Here is a 15,794-nt window from a genome sequence, read left to right on the forward strand (position 1 = left end):
GAATTGGAGAAGGGAAAAAGAACATGTTTCATGTCCTTTAATGCTTACTAACGTAGTTGAAACTTGGGAAGAAGTGAAACAATTGCAAGAAGAAGCAAGTGATGAGGGAAAAGATAGATGGATAAAATCAAGATGCAGACAAAGAGAGTAGGATGAAGTTTGGGTTTACAGGGATGAAAGACCAGTTATGCCTGATAGCATGATCTCTAACATGGCACAGATGTACCATGGACAGACACACATTGGTAGGGATGCAATGATCAGACTTTTCAAACAGACTTGGTATAACCTAAAGTTTAGAAACCTAGCTGAAAGTCTTTGTCAAAGATGTCTTGTATGTCAACAGTTGAATCCAGGAAGAAAGACGGTTGTGAGCCTAGGAACAATAGGACGAGAAGGAGGTCCTTTTACCAGAATGCAACTTGATTTTATTGATATGCCACCAAGTAACAGGTTGAGCTATGTTTTAGTGATTGTCTGTTTGTTCTCCCGTTGGGTGGAAGCATATCCGACAAGAAGGAATGATGGAGTTACAGTAGCCAAACTCCCGCTGAGAGAATTTATTCCTAGGTATGGTTTCCCAGTGGCGATAGAAACAGATAGAGGAAGTCACTCCCAGAATGAAATTATTCAACTGATATGGGAGGCATTGGACATTCAACAGAAATTGCATTGTGCCTACAGACCAGAGGCTTCTGGGGTGGTTGAACAAGTGAATTGCACAATCAATAGCAAACTGGGAAAAATGTGTCTGGCCACAGGACTCAAATGGCCAGATGCTTTGCTGCTTGTACTTATGAGCCTAAGGAGTGTACCTGACAGAAAAACAGGTTTGAGTCCACTTGAAATAATAATGGGACGAGTAACGAGACAAGCATTCGTGCCTGTCAACAAACTGCTGACTATAACTGATGATCTTATTCTGGACTATTGCAAAGGACTGGCTGATGTGGTACATTCTGTGTTTCATCAGGTTGGAACAGATGCAAACACTCTTGAAAGACACCCAGCTCATGATCTAAGTCCTGGAGATTGGGTTCGCATAAAAGTATACAGAAGAAGGAATTGCTTGGTTCCTCGCTGGGATAAACCACGCCAAGTAATCCTGGTCACTACCACAGCAGTAAAGTGTGCAGGCGTGAAAAAGTGGATCCATGCCAGCCATACAATCAAAGTTCCAGAACCTGAAGATCGACATGTGAGTCGACATCTGGAGATAACAGACACCAGTTCTAAATCAGAAACCGAAAATGAAACAAACAAAATTCCAGATTCAGAAGCTCGATCTGTAAGTAAACATCTGGAAATATCTGACACCAGTTCGGCATCTGAAGCAGAGACTGAAATAATCAGTGTTCCAGATCTTGAAGATCGACCTGTAAGTCGACATCTGGAAAAAGCGAACACCAGTTCAGAATATAGAAATGAACAATTTGAAACTGGTGAAGGACAATTTGAGGGCTATGCAAACAAAACAAAGAATATTGAAAGACAAACTATTGGTATTGAAACTGGTGAAACAGAAATAACTCACAGTGATAATGAGTAACCAAGTACAAGTTTTGGTGAAATTCCTCCTGAAAGAACTGAGATAACAAAAGAGGATCAAAATTCAGATGGAGAATCTGAGATCATAAGGTTTAAAGTAAAAGGAAGTGAAATAAGGTCTGAAACCGATTCGGAAGAGAGTGAAGTAGAAATAGAACAAAGGAGAGGTCCAAGAAAGAGAGCTTGGAAAGTGGAAAGAGAAATAACAGAGACTGAAACAAAAAGGCCAAGAAAAGGAGATAATTGGCCCAACAAAATCAAAGGACTGAAATTTAAAATAATAAATGTGATTACATAGCTGCCAGGTAGTTTCAGAATGCTATGTGTGATATTTTCATAACTTCTGTGTAGTTATGAGTGACATTTCAATGACTATGAGTGACACTCGTGAACAAAATCAGGCAATGAAGGTGAGTTTACCTAGACTGAATAAATGATACAAATAACCAAGTGTTAACTCTATACAATCCCGGTGCGGAGCGCATTTCCATACAATAAACTCTCCTGGTGCAAGAGCCTTGCGTTTAGTTTGTATCTCTGCCTCATGCTTGTACTCAGTAATGCTACAAAGTATTTTGTGTATGATGATGTGTGTGCGTCTTCACTCAGCACAGGGCACAAATAGTGAAGGTCACAGTGTGCGTGGCTGGCTATCCTATGTAACTAAAACGTACATAGTGTAAATGTCTGGGCCTCCTTGCTCCTCCCTAGTAACCACCCCGTGCACCCGGGCCGAGTCTCCCAGGTTGTGAGAGGCCTAATCTCGTCAGCTGCCTTAATAAATGATTACATCAACAACACTCAGCTGACTCAAATCACCAGAGCCACTGCAAACTGGCATTGGGAAAGTTGCGGGAGATGGAGGCTGAGGCAAGGTTCACGAATAGTTAGTTGGAAACAAATTAAATCAAAAGAGAGGTGTGTTGTCATTGCGCGTTATGATTTTGAGTAAAACAAAAAGCTGCACTTTGTGCAGATATGTAACGTGGCTTTGCAGACACAGTAAATAACCTAGTTGTGTTTGTTACTCACCAAAATGGACACTGCTGGCAGGCTGAAGCTCAAAATTCTGGCAAACACAATATTTGGAAGTTTAAATCAACGCACTACATCAATGAATTATTTTAAGCGTCCAGGGCTTGCCTTACAAACACACTTACTTTATGCAGCGTCGGCCAAGAGAGCTGCTACATTTCCATTTCCCACTTCCTGAAGAAAGCACACTCGGTCAATGACCTTAAATGGACAATTTTAGCAAGTATAAAAAACATCCCTGGAGCCGGCGGAGACCCAGATGTACGATTGGCACAAAAAGAGGCCTACCTCATCTTAAAATTCAACACTGCCATGGACGGACTGAACGATCTCAATGAATTCAGTAACCTCTAAACTCTGCATGCCCGCTACGTGCCCTTGCTTCTGCCTGTTGCTGCTCATGTGACGTTGTCATACCAAATCTAAAAGTGGTTCAGTTAAAAGATTTTCCTGCTTCTCCATCAAGTCAGAACAGGTCCATATATGCCTCCAGTAATATTCTTTCTTGATTACACCTTATATTTTCGCTCTACTCGTGATAGAAGATATTCCAGACTACGGTTCCCAAGACACACTGCGAATACGGCGGACTCAAATACAGCTAGACACGCCCCCTCCAGTCACAAGCTGTCTTTTCACAACGAGCTGGGTGCCGGATCCAAGCGCTTCTAAACGCCATAGAGAAGTAAGATAACGTAGTTTTCAATGGAGTTCACACTGAGAAAGCGAAATATTATGCGTTACTAAAACGCCTGTATTGTGTCTTAACAGCGCACAAGCCTAGGCGGCGGCTGCCGCTTGTACAAGCGTCCACGAAGGGATTTATGCCCGCATAACAAAGGTAGGAACTAATCTTGTTCAAACCTTGCCTAACATCCCCAAAACCCAACGAGGCTTAGTAACAGGTGCCCCCCGCTTTTTTCAGCTTTCTTGACCTGCACATCGAATAACCGATCTGTGCCGGCACCCCTCCCAGTGATCGCCACCTTGGCGCATCTTCGAGGTATGTCCTGGATGTTGTAGTTCACTATTGATACGCTATAGGCACTCTGGAGGCATGACTTTAATTTGGATCTTTATACTTTTTCAATCGCAGGGAGTGATCTGAACCCCCCGCCAAAAAGGTACCTTTAATCTTTTAAGTGTGTGAGTCCATGCAAGAAGTTTATACCAATCAGCCCTTCTCAGATACAGTTTTTGTAATTACTTCATAGTGACAACGACCCCCCAGTCCATGTCCTGAGGAGAACCCGTCAAACACAGTTGGGTTCGAAACGCGTCGACGTCTTTACCTGCAAGATACCAATGTTCTAAGGCTCAATAGGAATGTAACCAATACATGTGCAAATTGTAGAGTAGTCTCTTTGTAATTCCTATTTTGCAGCACTTGGTGATAAATACACTGTGTATTCCTTGCAGATGATAACAAGTAGGCAAGTATTCCATTCTGTTAGTCCACTTGTTTATTCCATATCCAGGATTGGTGCCTCATAGATTATTTAACTCGAGGCATAGTACAGTTGTCTATGTAAATTATGTTGTTTGAATTTCCTTGGTCTAAGTTTTCATCTTTCGTATTGTTGCTTTCAATTTATTGAATGTATTGTTTGTAAAGTCTATTAATGTTTCGTTGTGTCTTTTGACGCTAAAAAAACATTTTCTAAATCTTTTCATAAAATAAAAAAGTGATTCAAGACACATGTTTGTCCAACCTAGTAACTAATCGAACTAGGTGGTGAATGATCATTGAAATTCAAGCTGTCCGGCCACTTTGTTTGTTTACTTTATGAAGAGTGGTCCAGGCCGGATAGTGACAGGACCCAAGCCTTTCCCAGTTTCCCCACATTTCCATGTCAGCCGGCTGCTTGCACTCACTTGGGCCTACTTAGTGTGAGCTGAGCTGCAGTCAGGGGTCCCGGGCCGGCTTGCTAGGGCGGCGCCGCGGGCATGTGAGTCAGCCGCCACCCAGACCATCGTCGCCCCGTGGGTTCCTCGGGGGTCAGACTGACGCTTGGATGCAAAACCGTAGGACACATTTTACAGCGAGTTGGCTCCCAGACAGTGCAGAATTCAATTGCCGCCCGCTGACTGCCCAGTGGCAGCGCTGCCTGAGACGTCATTGGAAGTGCGGACTGCTGCACGGATGCGCGATAATTGTTACAACAATCGAGCTGTGTTGTATGATTTGTAGCAAGCTTACCCAGGCCAGCCTCTAAGTGTGCCGAGCTGCGCACACCGTGCGCTGCCGGCTGCGGTGCCACTCCATTATTATTTAAACAGGCCAGCGCAAAACCGAAGCCCTTGACAGCTTGAGGATCACAGGACCTAATATGCGTGACTTCGAATTTCAGTGTGGTGATGTGGACCGCCACATTGAAATGCGTTAGTCTAACGCCTGATGCGTGGTAATTGGCAGGGCTGGGTCCACCCCAATTCTCAGTGTCTTATTGAGGGTCTGCATAAAGCGATTGACCTCCCATTAGCTTGCGGACATTGAGGGGTCACTTTTCTATGCCTGATGTTGCAATGGTGCAAGAACTCTGTGAACTCCTCTCCCTGGAATGGCGGCCCGTTCAAGGGTCAGGGGAGAAGGAGGTGGGGCTGGGCAGGGTGAGCAGCACTCTCTCCGGGGCAGCACCCTCCAAAGCCGGATGACAGAGCAGGCGCGCAGCGGCATTACCGGCAGAGCAAGCAGCCGGATTGCTGGAAAGTTGTTGAACTTTTTATAATTTTAGATTTGGGGAAATTGTTTTAAACTGTTTTAAATAGACTTACTGGCACGTTTGCACTTGCGATTTGCACAGACTGATCCCAGTGACCCCCGTTACACTGCGGTCTCCGTTTGTATGGAGGGGTCGGGGGAGAAGGAGGCGGGGCTGGGCGAGCAGCACTCTCTTCCGGGCAGCACACTTCAAAGCCGGATGGCGCGCCAAAGGCAAGCTCGTCTGCGCTCGTCCGTGCCTGATCGGGACCAGGGACGACAACCCCTACCAGTCGACCGAGAGGAAAATTGACCTACACGTCTTCATACATCCGAATGCTAAGGGACATGGGCATAAAGTGCTGCCTCCAGCCCCTGTCATTAGCTAATGGGGACCATTGGTGTAAATGCTGTCCATTTTCACTTGGTACAGCTCCAGACTCTCAGATAGAGGGACCTGCCCACTATATATAGTTTTTACTAAATTGCAGGTCCCTGCTGAAACACTCAAGGGAGCTAAAGATATTTGTGGAAGACTTTAAACCAGACATCCTATTTTTAACTTAAACTTGGTTGCATAAGGAGTCGGCACTGGAGGTGTTCAGAACATTGCCTGCCGGATACAATATCCTGCGTAAGGATCGCGAAGGAAAGATAGGAGGTGGCATTGCTATTATTTTTAAAGATTCTTTCAAATGCAGAGTCGATCCCAACCCTGTCCCAGACTGTGAAAGCTTATATTTCTCTATCTTATTAACTGATACCTCCTCTTTCTCTGGTATTCTTATATATAGACCACCAGGGATAAATGGACAATTTCTTAAATCACTGCTGGATGTGGCGGCCTCTTTAGCAAGTTCTTCCACTAATCTGACGCTCCTAGGAGATTTTAATCTACACTTTGAGGACTTAACTAAAGGAGACGCCTTGGATCTTATCCAAGATCTTGCGGCAATTCAACTGGCACAAAAAGTGATAGGCCCACACATTATAAAGGTCACACTTTATATCCTGTATTCTCTAACATTACCAAGTTGAAAGTTGAAACACCCATTCCCCTGCCCTGGTCTGACTACTCGTTGATTCCATTCTCATGGACGGTACCCAAGCCGGGTGATCGCAAGGAACTTAGCTCTAGGAAAGACCGCCTTGGCCCAAACTGTCCACTGAGACATGGCTGACAGTACTCTAAAAATCTAAACACATCTTATTCCAAACATCGACCTCACTGCCAAGATGTATACGCATTGGATAGAGTCATCACTGGACATCGTAAGATGAGAGAAAACAATTCTCCTTGGTACTCTCCCCAACTGAGATCGTTTAAACAGACCTGTAAACAGCTAGAGAGGAATTGGAGAAAGGACTTTAGTGAGTCCAGTAAATGCCCTCAAAGAAATCTCCCGTATCGCGAAAACACTGCTGGAGCTCCCACCCCTGGATACCTCCACAGGTTTAACTAACAATACTTGTAATGAACTGGCAGGATATTTCCAGGGAAAAATTCAGATCATATATAAAGCCTTTCCTGATTCCCCAGGCCCTAGTGATCTTCACACCCCAACAACAAACAACATAGCATGTGACCTTTCTGAAAGAAAGGGGTTTGTCGACTCCACTAAGTACACTCTGGACGACTTTCCACTCTTGGACATAGATACTATAGCTGACATATTTGGGCTAATTTATTCAGGTTCACCTATAGACCCTGCCCCCCCCCCCCCCTCCATTCTTAGTAAGGTTAAAGATACGGCAATACCAGTCCTCCGGGATATGATATATCTTTCCATCGATAACGGACTGGTGCCACTTGCGTGGAAATATGCCATGGTAAAAGCCCTGCTGAAAAAGCCAAATTTAGACCCGGAAGTACTAAGCAACTATCGACCTATATCCATGCTGCCTATGCTTAGTAAGATCATGGAAATAAAGAGTTTGGGCGTATGGTTGGATAAGGCTCTCAATTTCGATCAGCAAGCAGTGGCCGTCGCCGGTCTCTGTCATGGCACCCTCAGAATGTTGTGGAAAGTCCTTGCTCTGCTCCCCATAACGGCAAGGAGAAATATGGTCCAGGCCTTAGTTCTCTCGCATCTGGACCATGGAAACGCATTGTATATAGGAGCACCCAAATCCACTCTGAGGAAGCTTCAGGTGGCACAGAATTATGCCGCCAGACTCCTGACGGGAGCCCCCAGAACGCAGTCAGCCTAGCCCAGCTTAAAATCCCTACACTGGCTGCCCATAGGCGGATCACATTCAAGGTCATGTGTATTGCCCATAGGACCGTAAGAGGATCAGGCCCTTGCATCAACCACCCACTGATCAAGGCGTTTCAGCCAAGGAGACCCTTCCACTCGGCGAATCAAAATTTAGCTATCATCCCTAACATCCAGAGGATGCGCAGCAGGGGTCGGTTCTTCTCATGCAATGAAGCGAAGGTGTGGAACTCCCTTCCCACCATCGTTTTAGGAAAGGGCTTAAAACCTGGCTCTTCCAGAAGATCAACTGGTAACCGCCCGGCTTTGTCTGTTTTGCCGCTAGCGCTGGGATGCCTTAGGGTAGCCATGCACTCAAGAAATGCTAATTATTAATAATAAAAATAATTGTCCGTTCAAACTTCTTCCGGCAGTCCTAACATAGCAAAGGTTTTTTCCATGACTGGCTTGACGTGTTCAAACACCTCTTCCACTATTTGGAACTTTGAGTATTGGTCCATCATCACCAGTGTGGCGCGCCCACCCGGAAACTTGTCAAAGTCCATGCTGATTGCCGTCCATGGCAGGGTGCTGGCTTCTTCAGTTATAATCAGATGCATGGGAGGTTTACCTCCTGTTATCAGACATGAGTGGCACGTCTTACTATTTCCTCAATTATTCTGCCAACCCCGGGAACCATACCTTGGTTCTCACTCTGGACTTGGTCTTGGCTATTCCCTGGTGGCCTTGGTGTGCTAACTCCGCTGTCCTCCACAGTTTCTGGGGCACTACGATCTGTGTTCCTCTTAAGACCAGACCTTCCTCGTTCTCACTGAGCTTGTCCCGCCACCTCCACAGACAGATCCTTGTCTCTCTTTCTTCATCTGTCAGTCCATCTAGGAAGTTCCTCCAATTGTGTCCTCGCAGGGCCTCCTTGACATTCGTCAATTAGCCATCTTCCTTGGTTGCTTCCACCAGGTCTTTCAGTGACAGCGCTCGGGGACACGCCAGTTCTGTTATGAGTTTCACAAAACTCTCAGCTCCTCCATCTACTTCCCATAAACCTTGAGGGTCAGCCACCACAGGATGCCATGAAAGATATTCCGCCGGATTGTTGACTCTTGGCCGGTACGTCACCTCAGAGTCATATTGCTGGTGCTGTATGGCCCATCGTTTGATCCTTGGGGCCCATTTCTCGCTGTTCCTCCAAACAGTGGGCACCAACGGCTTGTGGTCTGTGACCACTCTGAACTTATGTCTGCATAGATAGATATCAAAATGTTGGCAAGCCCACCTGATCACCAGTACCTCTCTGTCTACTTGAGCGTACCTTGTCTCAACAGATATCAGTGCCTTGCTGGCATAGGCAATGGGTACCCACTCCTGCTGACCCGTTTGTTGCAGCAGTACAGCTCCTAGCCCGACTGGACTGGCATCGACAATCCCTGGTTTGAAGTATGCCACTGTTGCCCCTTTTAGGAGCACTCCTTTGACCTCTTGGAAAGCTTGGGCTGCTGCACTTGTCCATGCCCACTTGGCATCCTTCTTTGTGAGGGCCCTCAGTGGCTCCGCGATGGTCGTCAGATGCGGGATGAATATACTGCAATAGTTTGCCATCCCGAGAAAGCTCTTTATTTCCAACGGATTTTGAGGAATGGACGCTGCCCAAATTGCTTCTACTTTGGCGGGGTCCACCTAGAGGTCATCTTTTGAAAATTTGTATCCAAAATATTCCACTTCCGTTGAGTAGAACTTGCACTTTTTTATGCAGAGGTAAGCCTTGTTCCACCATCCTTTTTAATGTTGCCCGCAGCCTCTCGTGATTTTCTTCCAACGTCTGCGAGTATATCAGTACGTCATTACTGACGTTGATCACCCCAATCAATCTCGAAAGGGCTTCACGAATGGTGTTTTGTAAGACTTCGGCTGCCGATGACACTCCAAAGCTCAGTCGTTTGAACCTACGTAACCCCAAGTGGGTAGAAAACGTTGTTATGTATCGGCTGGCCTCGTCTAACACCAACTGGTGGTAGCCGGAATTGAGGTCCACCTTCGAGAACCATCTCGCTCCGTTGATGTCCACTATGGTCTCATCAATGGTTGGCGTGATGTGTCTCTCCCTCTTGATGGCCTTATTGTGGAGACACATGTCCACACACAACCGGATTGCTCCCGGCTGTTTAAGCTTGGGAGCGATTACCAACGGGGAAACCCATGGCATTGGTCCCGACACCTTTTCGATGATGCCTGCCTTCTATGGGTTTGTCTAATTCCGCTTCCACCAGCAGTCGCAGGTGGAATGGCACCCTTCTGTGGCGCAGTGCTACCGGTCTGACTGCCTTGTCGATGTGCAGTGCCTTGTCCATGTGCAGCTTTACCAACACTCCTTTGGGACACTCCAATCATTCAAACAGCATAGGGAATTCCGCCATGATGTCTGCTACGTGAGACTGTTGGACCTGGCACGCAAACATGACCAGCCTTAGGTCCTCCACCAAATGGCAGCCCAGTAGTGTCCCTGCACTGTCCTGGATCACATGGAATTTGGTCTTTGCTGTGATTTTGCCATGCCGAACCTCTACCTCATTCACCCCTTGCAGAGGAATGAGAGTGTCCCCCCATATGTGAAGATTCTTGCCTTCATGGGCATCCGCTGAGGTTGAGGGCTAAGTTGGGTGTAATGGGTCGCATCCAGTACTTTCACCAACACCCCTGTGTCAATGAGCGCCATTACTTGGTTGTCGCCAATTGTTATCTGGCTCATCGTTGGGGGCCTTTTCCTCTTGTTGCTCCTGCCGGGGAAGGAAATTGCCATGACCTGGAATCTTGGCACAGGGCATCCAATTTGTCTGCACCTCCTGGCGCCCCTGGCACCAATTTGACCTTATCCGGCCTTTTTCCAAGACTCCCTGCACCGGCGGCTGATTTCGAGCTGATGCACACTTTAGCAAAATGGCCCCATCTTGCCATACTTTAGGCATGACTTACCGTACTATGGCAGGTGATTCTCCATCCCACAGTTGTTGCAGCCACGCTACCTTGGCGGGCACTGGGGTAACCTCTGCCTTGTCCTCCCCCTTTCTGGATGGTGTCCACCCGTTCTTCCTTGACCGCCACGGGATGGGACTGACGTGGGTCTGCCGAGCATCGAGCTAGTGCCGACTTCATCCCCCTGCTCTGACATTCGCTAGCTCATGCGAGCGTCCCAGGATTAGTATCTCATCCAATGAGATGCCAGGCTGTTGTAAGATAAGTTTCCTCAGGTCAGATGATCTGCATCCCTGTATGAGCTGGGCCCCTATTTCCAGTTGATTATCTTTTCCTGTGCAGGAACTTGCCAGTCTTCTGAGCCAGGCAAAGAACATATCTACAGTTTCCCCTTTCTGCTGCTCCGCCTGACGCAGCTTGAAGTGCTTGAAATCGGGGTTCAGTTGCGGGTCGAAGTGTCGGTTGAGCACAGCCACGGTCACCTTGTAATCCTTTCGGTCTCCGGTGTTAGGTTGGTCTTAACTCAATTTGGAAAGTTCATCGCCTCCCATGTGGAGCATCGTCGATCGATTGACCGCCCCATCTGTTTCCTGCGCCGCTTGAAAGTAGTTTTCTAAGCAACCAATCAATTTCCTCCACCGGGGTGCAGCCATAGCAGGTCCGCCTGCTGACTGAATGGGGGTAACGCTGCCAAGGCGGGGTGTGAGTGATGCTCTACCACACCCCCAACTTCACCACCAACTTCACCACCTGCTCCATCTCCTGCCTGTACTGGCATATTTTTTTGTGTGGTGTCTTGCACTTTGGACGCACTGTGTTGCTCTTGCCTGCTGCCCTCTTGATGCGGTCACTGAGCTCCTGCTTTTGCCAGTGGTTGTTGTTATACACCTCTCTTGTGTGCTGTTCGTATTGCCCTTTAGTTTTTCTGTTGGGTTTGTCTGTTGCTCCCAATCCTTCTGTCTAGTTGTGCTCTCTGTGTGTCTGCCCTTCTCTGGGTCCTTGTGCCCTCTCGTGCACAGCTCGCCTCCTTTCTGTGTTTGGGACAACTCTTTACCTACCTCTCTCTCCGTTTCTCTATGCCCCACGTGCTCTTTTCACCTGCACTCCTCCCGCTGCAGCCGTTCACTGGCCTCAGTCCCTTCACATGGTCGCGTGCACGCTTACTCCGACGGCGGGAGTACTTGAAGGGCCTCGGTGGGCTCTTTGTGCCCTGCTCACTCTCCTGTGGCACTGCGCTACGCCACACACTCGGCTCGTCATGCAGGCCGCCGCCTCCACCGATGCGCGTTGCGACCCGCAGCCCCAGCACTCGCTGCCTCCTCACCTCATTCTTGCTCACGCTGTTGATGGCTCTTGGTTTACAGCTCCGCCTCTCACTCACCTGCTGCCGTGAAGACTGGGCCCGCTTCCGCCAGCGACGTTAAGGCGCACCTCCGCTTCCTATCGCCTTCTCATGCACACGCCGTCACAGTGGCAGTGGACAGGCACATCGTGGGCACGATCCAGCTTCATCGCCAATGTGGAGGTCACGTATTTGGGGCTGGGGAGGAGTCCTTATAGAGTAAGGGTTGGGATATGGGGACACACCAGGGAAATAAGGACACATGCACACCTGGTTACATTAGCTGGTGACGACAACCATGAGCGGTTGTCGATCCTTTTATTTATAGCCTCCCGGGAATTGAACCCTGGTCCCGGGTCTGACCTCTGCTTCAGGGTATGCCTCCTCTAACCAGTGAGCCACACTTCTCCAAGAATGGGAGCGAGGGCTGTGGTGGGTGGGTGCGACCCTACAACCCCTCACAGATAGTGGATGCCGATGCACTGTATAACATACCGAGGAACTATTGCACTCCTTGGCAGATGTGCCAGTCTGCTTATCAGCCCCTCCCTGCCATGGTGTGTACTATTCCCATTTACCTGTAAGGGTGTGGGCGCATCTTACAATCACCACTGTTGTGTAAATCTTCTTCACCTGCCAGGGTGTCTACATTCCCATCTACTTGTAATGATATACCAGTCACCTCTGCTTCTACCAGGCTGAGTACCTATCTTCTCTATCTGCCAAGGTGTTTGTAAGTGTATCGTACACCTACCTGGGTGTGGAACACTCTGCTCGCTTTGTCAAAATGCGTCCTACTCTCCTCTGTAACCAGAGTAAGACCAGCCCCTATGTCTGTTAGGGTGTTTTCTGGTGCCACAATTCTTGCTAGGTCATGTACCACTGTCTCTGTTTGTTCAGGTCAAACAATAGAATCTACAAGCACCTATGAAGCATGTAGCAGCTCCTGTACTTATCAGGAGGGTGTACAGACACCCTCTACCAGATTTTGGTCTCTACACGCCCCACTCCATGACAGGATGACAGCAAAAGCTCCTGGATCAAATGGAATCCCAGGAGACTTATTTCGCCATGACAAAAACAGTTGGTCGACCTATATACCGGCACTTTCCAATGCTATTGCAGGGGGTGCCCCAATTCCAGACTTATGGAAGGGAGCCAAAGTCATTCCTGTCTTAAAAAAAGGGGAAATTAATAATCCAATCAACTATAGGTCTATCAGCCTTAGAGACTGTATACAGAAGATATTTTGCCGTACCCTTCTGGTGAGGATCCAGGATTGGATGGCTGAGAATAACATAATGTCTCCCCTGCAATTTGGAGACCGACAGAGAACAGGAACAATCGATCACATTTTAAGATTCATCCTCTTTTACTGGAAGGTGGTGATATTGGGTAAGGGGAGCCTTTTGTAGACTTGAAGTCCGCATTTGACCTTGGATCTGCTTTTATGGATTCCCACACCTTTTTGCCTGGTGCTATGCTATTTCTGACTAGTCTGACTGGCATCCTACTAATCAGGACCCCAGTCTCTGTGCTTTCTCCCCTAAATTGGTTATGGTAAGAATGTAGGTACATCCCAGATTGGATGCTGGTGTACCCTTATAAGTCCTTAGTAAATGGTACTGATGTACCCAGGGCATATGTACACCAGGGCTACCTCAGTACCATATACTGGAGAAGCATGTATTATGTCAACCATGGGAGACCACTCAAACTGTAACTACAGGCCTGCCATTGCAACCTCTGTAAGATGGTGCTAGCACCATGTATGACAGATATAGGTTCCTTATATCTAACATCACTGCACTTAAAACCTAAGAAGTTACCCCTAAAGCAGGGCTTTCAATCCTGAAGGCATGGTGCTCAGCTCTGTTATGTTATGTTATTTTATTTTATAAAGCGCAACGGATGCCGCAGCCAAGAGGCGTCCCGGCGCTTAGGAGAAGGTAAAAAACACAACACGGAAGCTAGTGACCAGAAAAGACTAAACAGTGGAAAATAAAAAGGTCTTCAAGGCTTTTCTGAACGGGAGCAGATCAGGAATGGAGCGAAGAGAGGCAGGCAGGGAATTCCAGAGAGCTGCTGCCATCACAGCAAAAGAGCGTCCGCCCATCCTTGCTCTTTTAAAACGTGGCACTACAGCAAGGTTAGTCCCTGAGGATCGGAGAGCTCTGGATGGCTCATAATGACAGATTAATTGAGACAAAATAGGGGGAGAAGCCAACTTCAAGATTTTAAAAGTTAGACAAAGGGTTTTAAATTTGATTCTTTGCCCCACAGGCAGCCAGTGAAGATCCTGAATAGTACGACGCACAGAAACAAACTTCGGAAGACCAACCAACATCCTGGCGGCCGCATTTTGCACCCGCTGGAGGCGAACTAGTTCTGCTTGATTAACGCCTAAGAACAAAGAGCTGGCGTAATCTAATCTAGCCAAGACTGTGGCCTGGACAATGATCTGTCTCGTGTCAGTATCAAAAAACTTAAAAATGGGTCGCAAACACCTCAGGGCACCAAAACAAGTTCCGGCAACCCGTTTAGTGTGGGCGGTGAATGAAAGTTTATCATCCAACCACACCCCAAGGTTCCTAACTTCAGCCACTGGGGTGGGAGCAGGGCCTAATTCAGATGGCCACCACTGATCGCCCCAAAGCTCACTTTCCCTACCAAAAATAATAACCTCGGTTTTAGAGGCATTCAGTTGGAGGCGGTTGTTCGCCATCCAGCCCGCCACAGCTTTTAACGCGGTCTGAAAAGAGGCAGCATCCATGTTGGTCTCTCCATTAAGTGCCACCGCCAGCTGCGTGTCATCGGCGTATGACACCATGGAGAGACCAAAACTATGGGCGACCTGAGCCAACGGTTGGACATACAAATTAAATAAGGTAGGGCTTAGGGCCGACCCCTGCGGGACACCCTGCAGGATCGGACGAGGAGCAGAAACAAAAGGGGGAGTGGATACTTTAAAAGTTCGATCAGTGAGAAAAGATCGAAACCACTCGAGTGCTCTCTCTCCAACTCCGGCCTCCTCAAGGCAATGGAGGAGGATCTGATGGGACACCGTGTCAAACGCGGCACTAAGATCCAATAGGATCAGTGCCGCCGTTTGACCTTGGTCCAGCATCTTCCTCATGTTCTCCACCACTGCTAGAAGAGCCGTTTCGGTACTGTGACCCGCACGGAACCCGTTCTGCGATTTATCCAGTATTTTCGCTTCCTGCAGATGGAGTGACAGGATGCGGTTAGCATGAGATTCTGCTAATTTCGCTAGCCAGGGAAGCAGGGAAATCGGCCGATAATGTTCCGATTTAGTGGGGTCGAGGGCCGTTTTTTTTAGAATGGGAATGATGGTAGCCTGCTTCCAAGCACTAGGCACACAGCCGGTGTTAAAAGACAGCTCAATGAGACTGTGCATGGCCGGGTAGCAGCACTCAGCAATTTCCTGGAATTGAATGGGTCTCATGGGGTCATCAGGTGAGCCGGATTTAACCTTCGTTGTCAAGGCTTTAAATTCCTCTAGCGTAGGGCTGGGAATAGTCAGCAGTGGTATGGAAGCCTTAGGTGTTGTGTTATTCTCCTGGATGATAGACTGGGAGAATGACCTATAAATGGCCTCGACTTTTTCAATGAAGAATGACGCCAGATCCTCACAGTGCTCTAGGGAGGCTGCCAGAGTTGCAGATTGATTTTGTTTACTTGTAAGGTCTTTGCAGACCTTAAACATTACTTTTGTGGGATTGGAACTATTTTTTATCTCCCGAGAGTAAAAGGCTGCTCTGGCAGAGCAGATGGACTCTCGTGCAGGCCCTGTAGGCGGACTTAAGATCCGCGTCGTAAGTTTTACGCCATGCACGTTCAGCTTTTTTACAGATAGATTTGAGCAGTCTAAGGGATTCATCATACCATGGGCTGGAAGGGCTAGATCTAGTCTTGCTCCACCTAGCTGGTATTAACACATCTAGGGAGTGATTAAGCCACTCGC

The sequence above is a fragment of the Lissotriton vulgaris genome, chromosome 2_1, assembly GCF_964263255.1.
Source record: "Lissotriton vulgaris chromosome 2_1, aLisVul1.2, whole genome shotgun sequence".
Taxonomy (NCBI): domain Eukaryota; kingdom Metazoa; phylum Chordata; class Amphibia; order Caudata; family Salamandridae; genus Lissotriton; species Lissotriton vulgaris.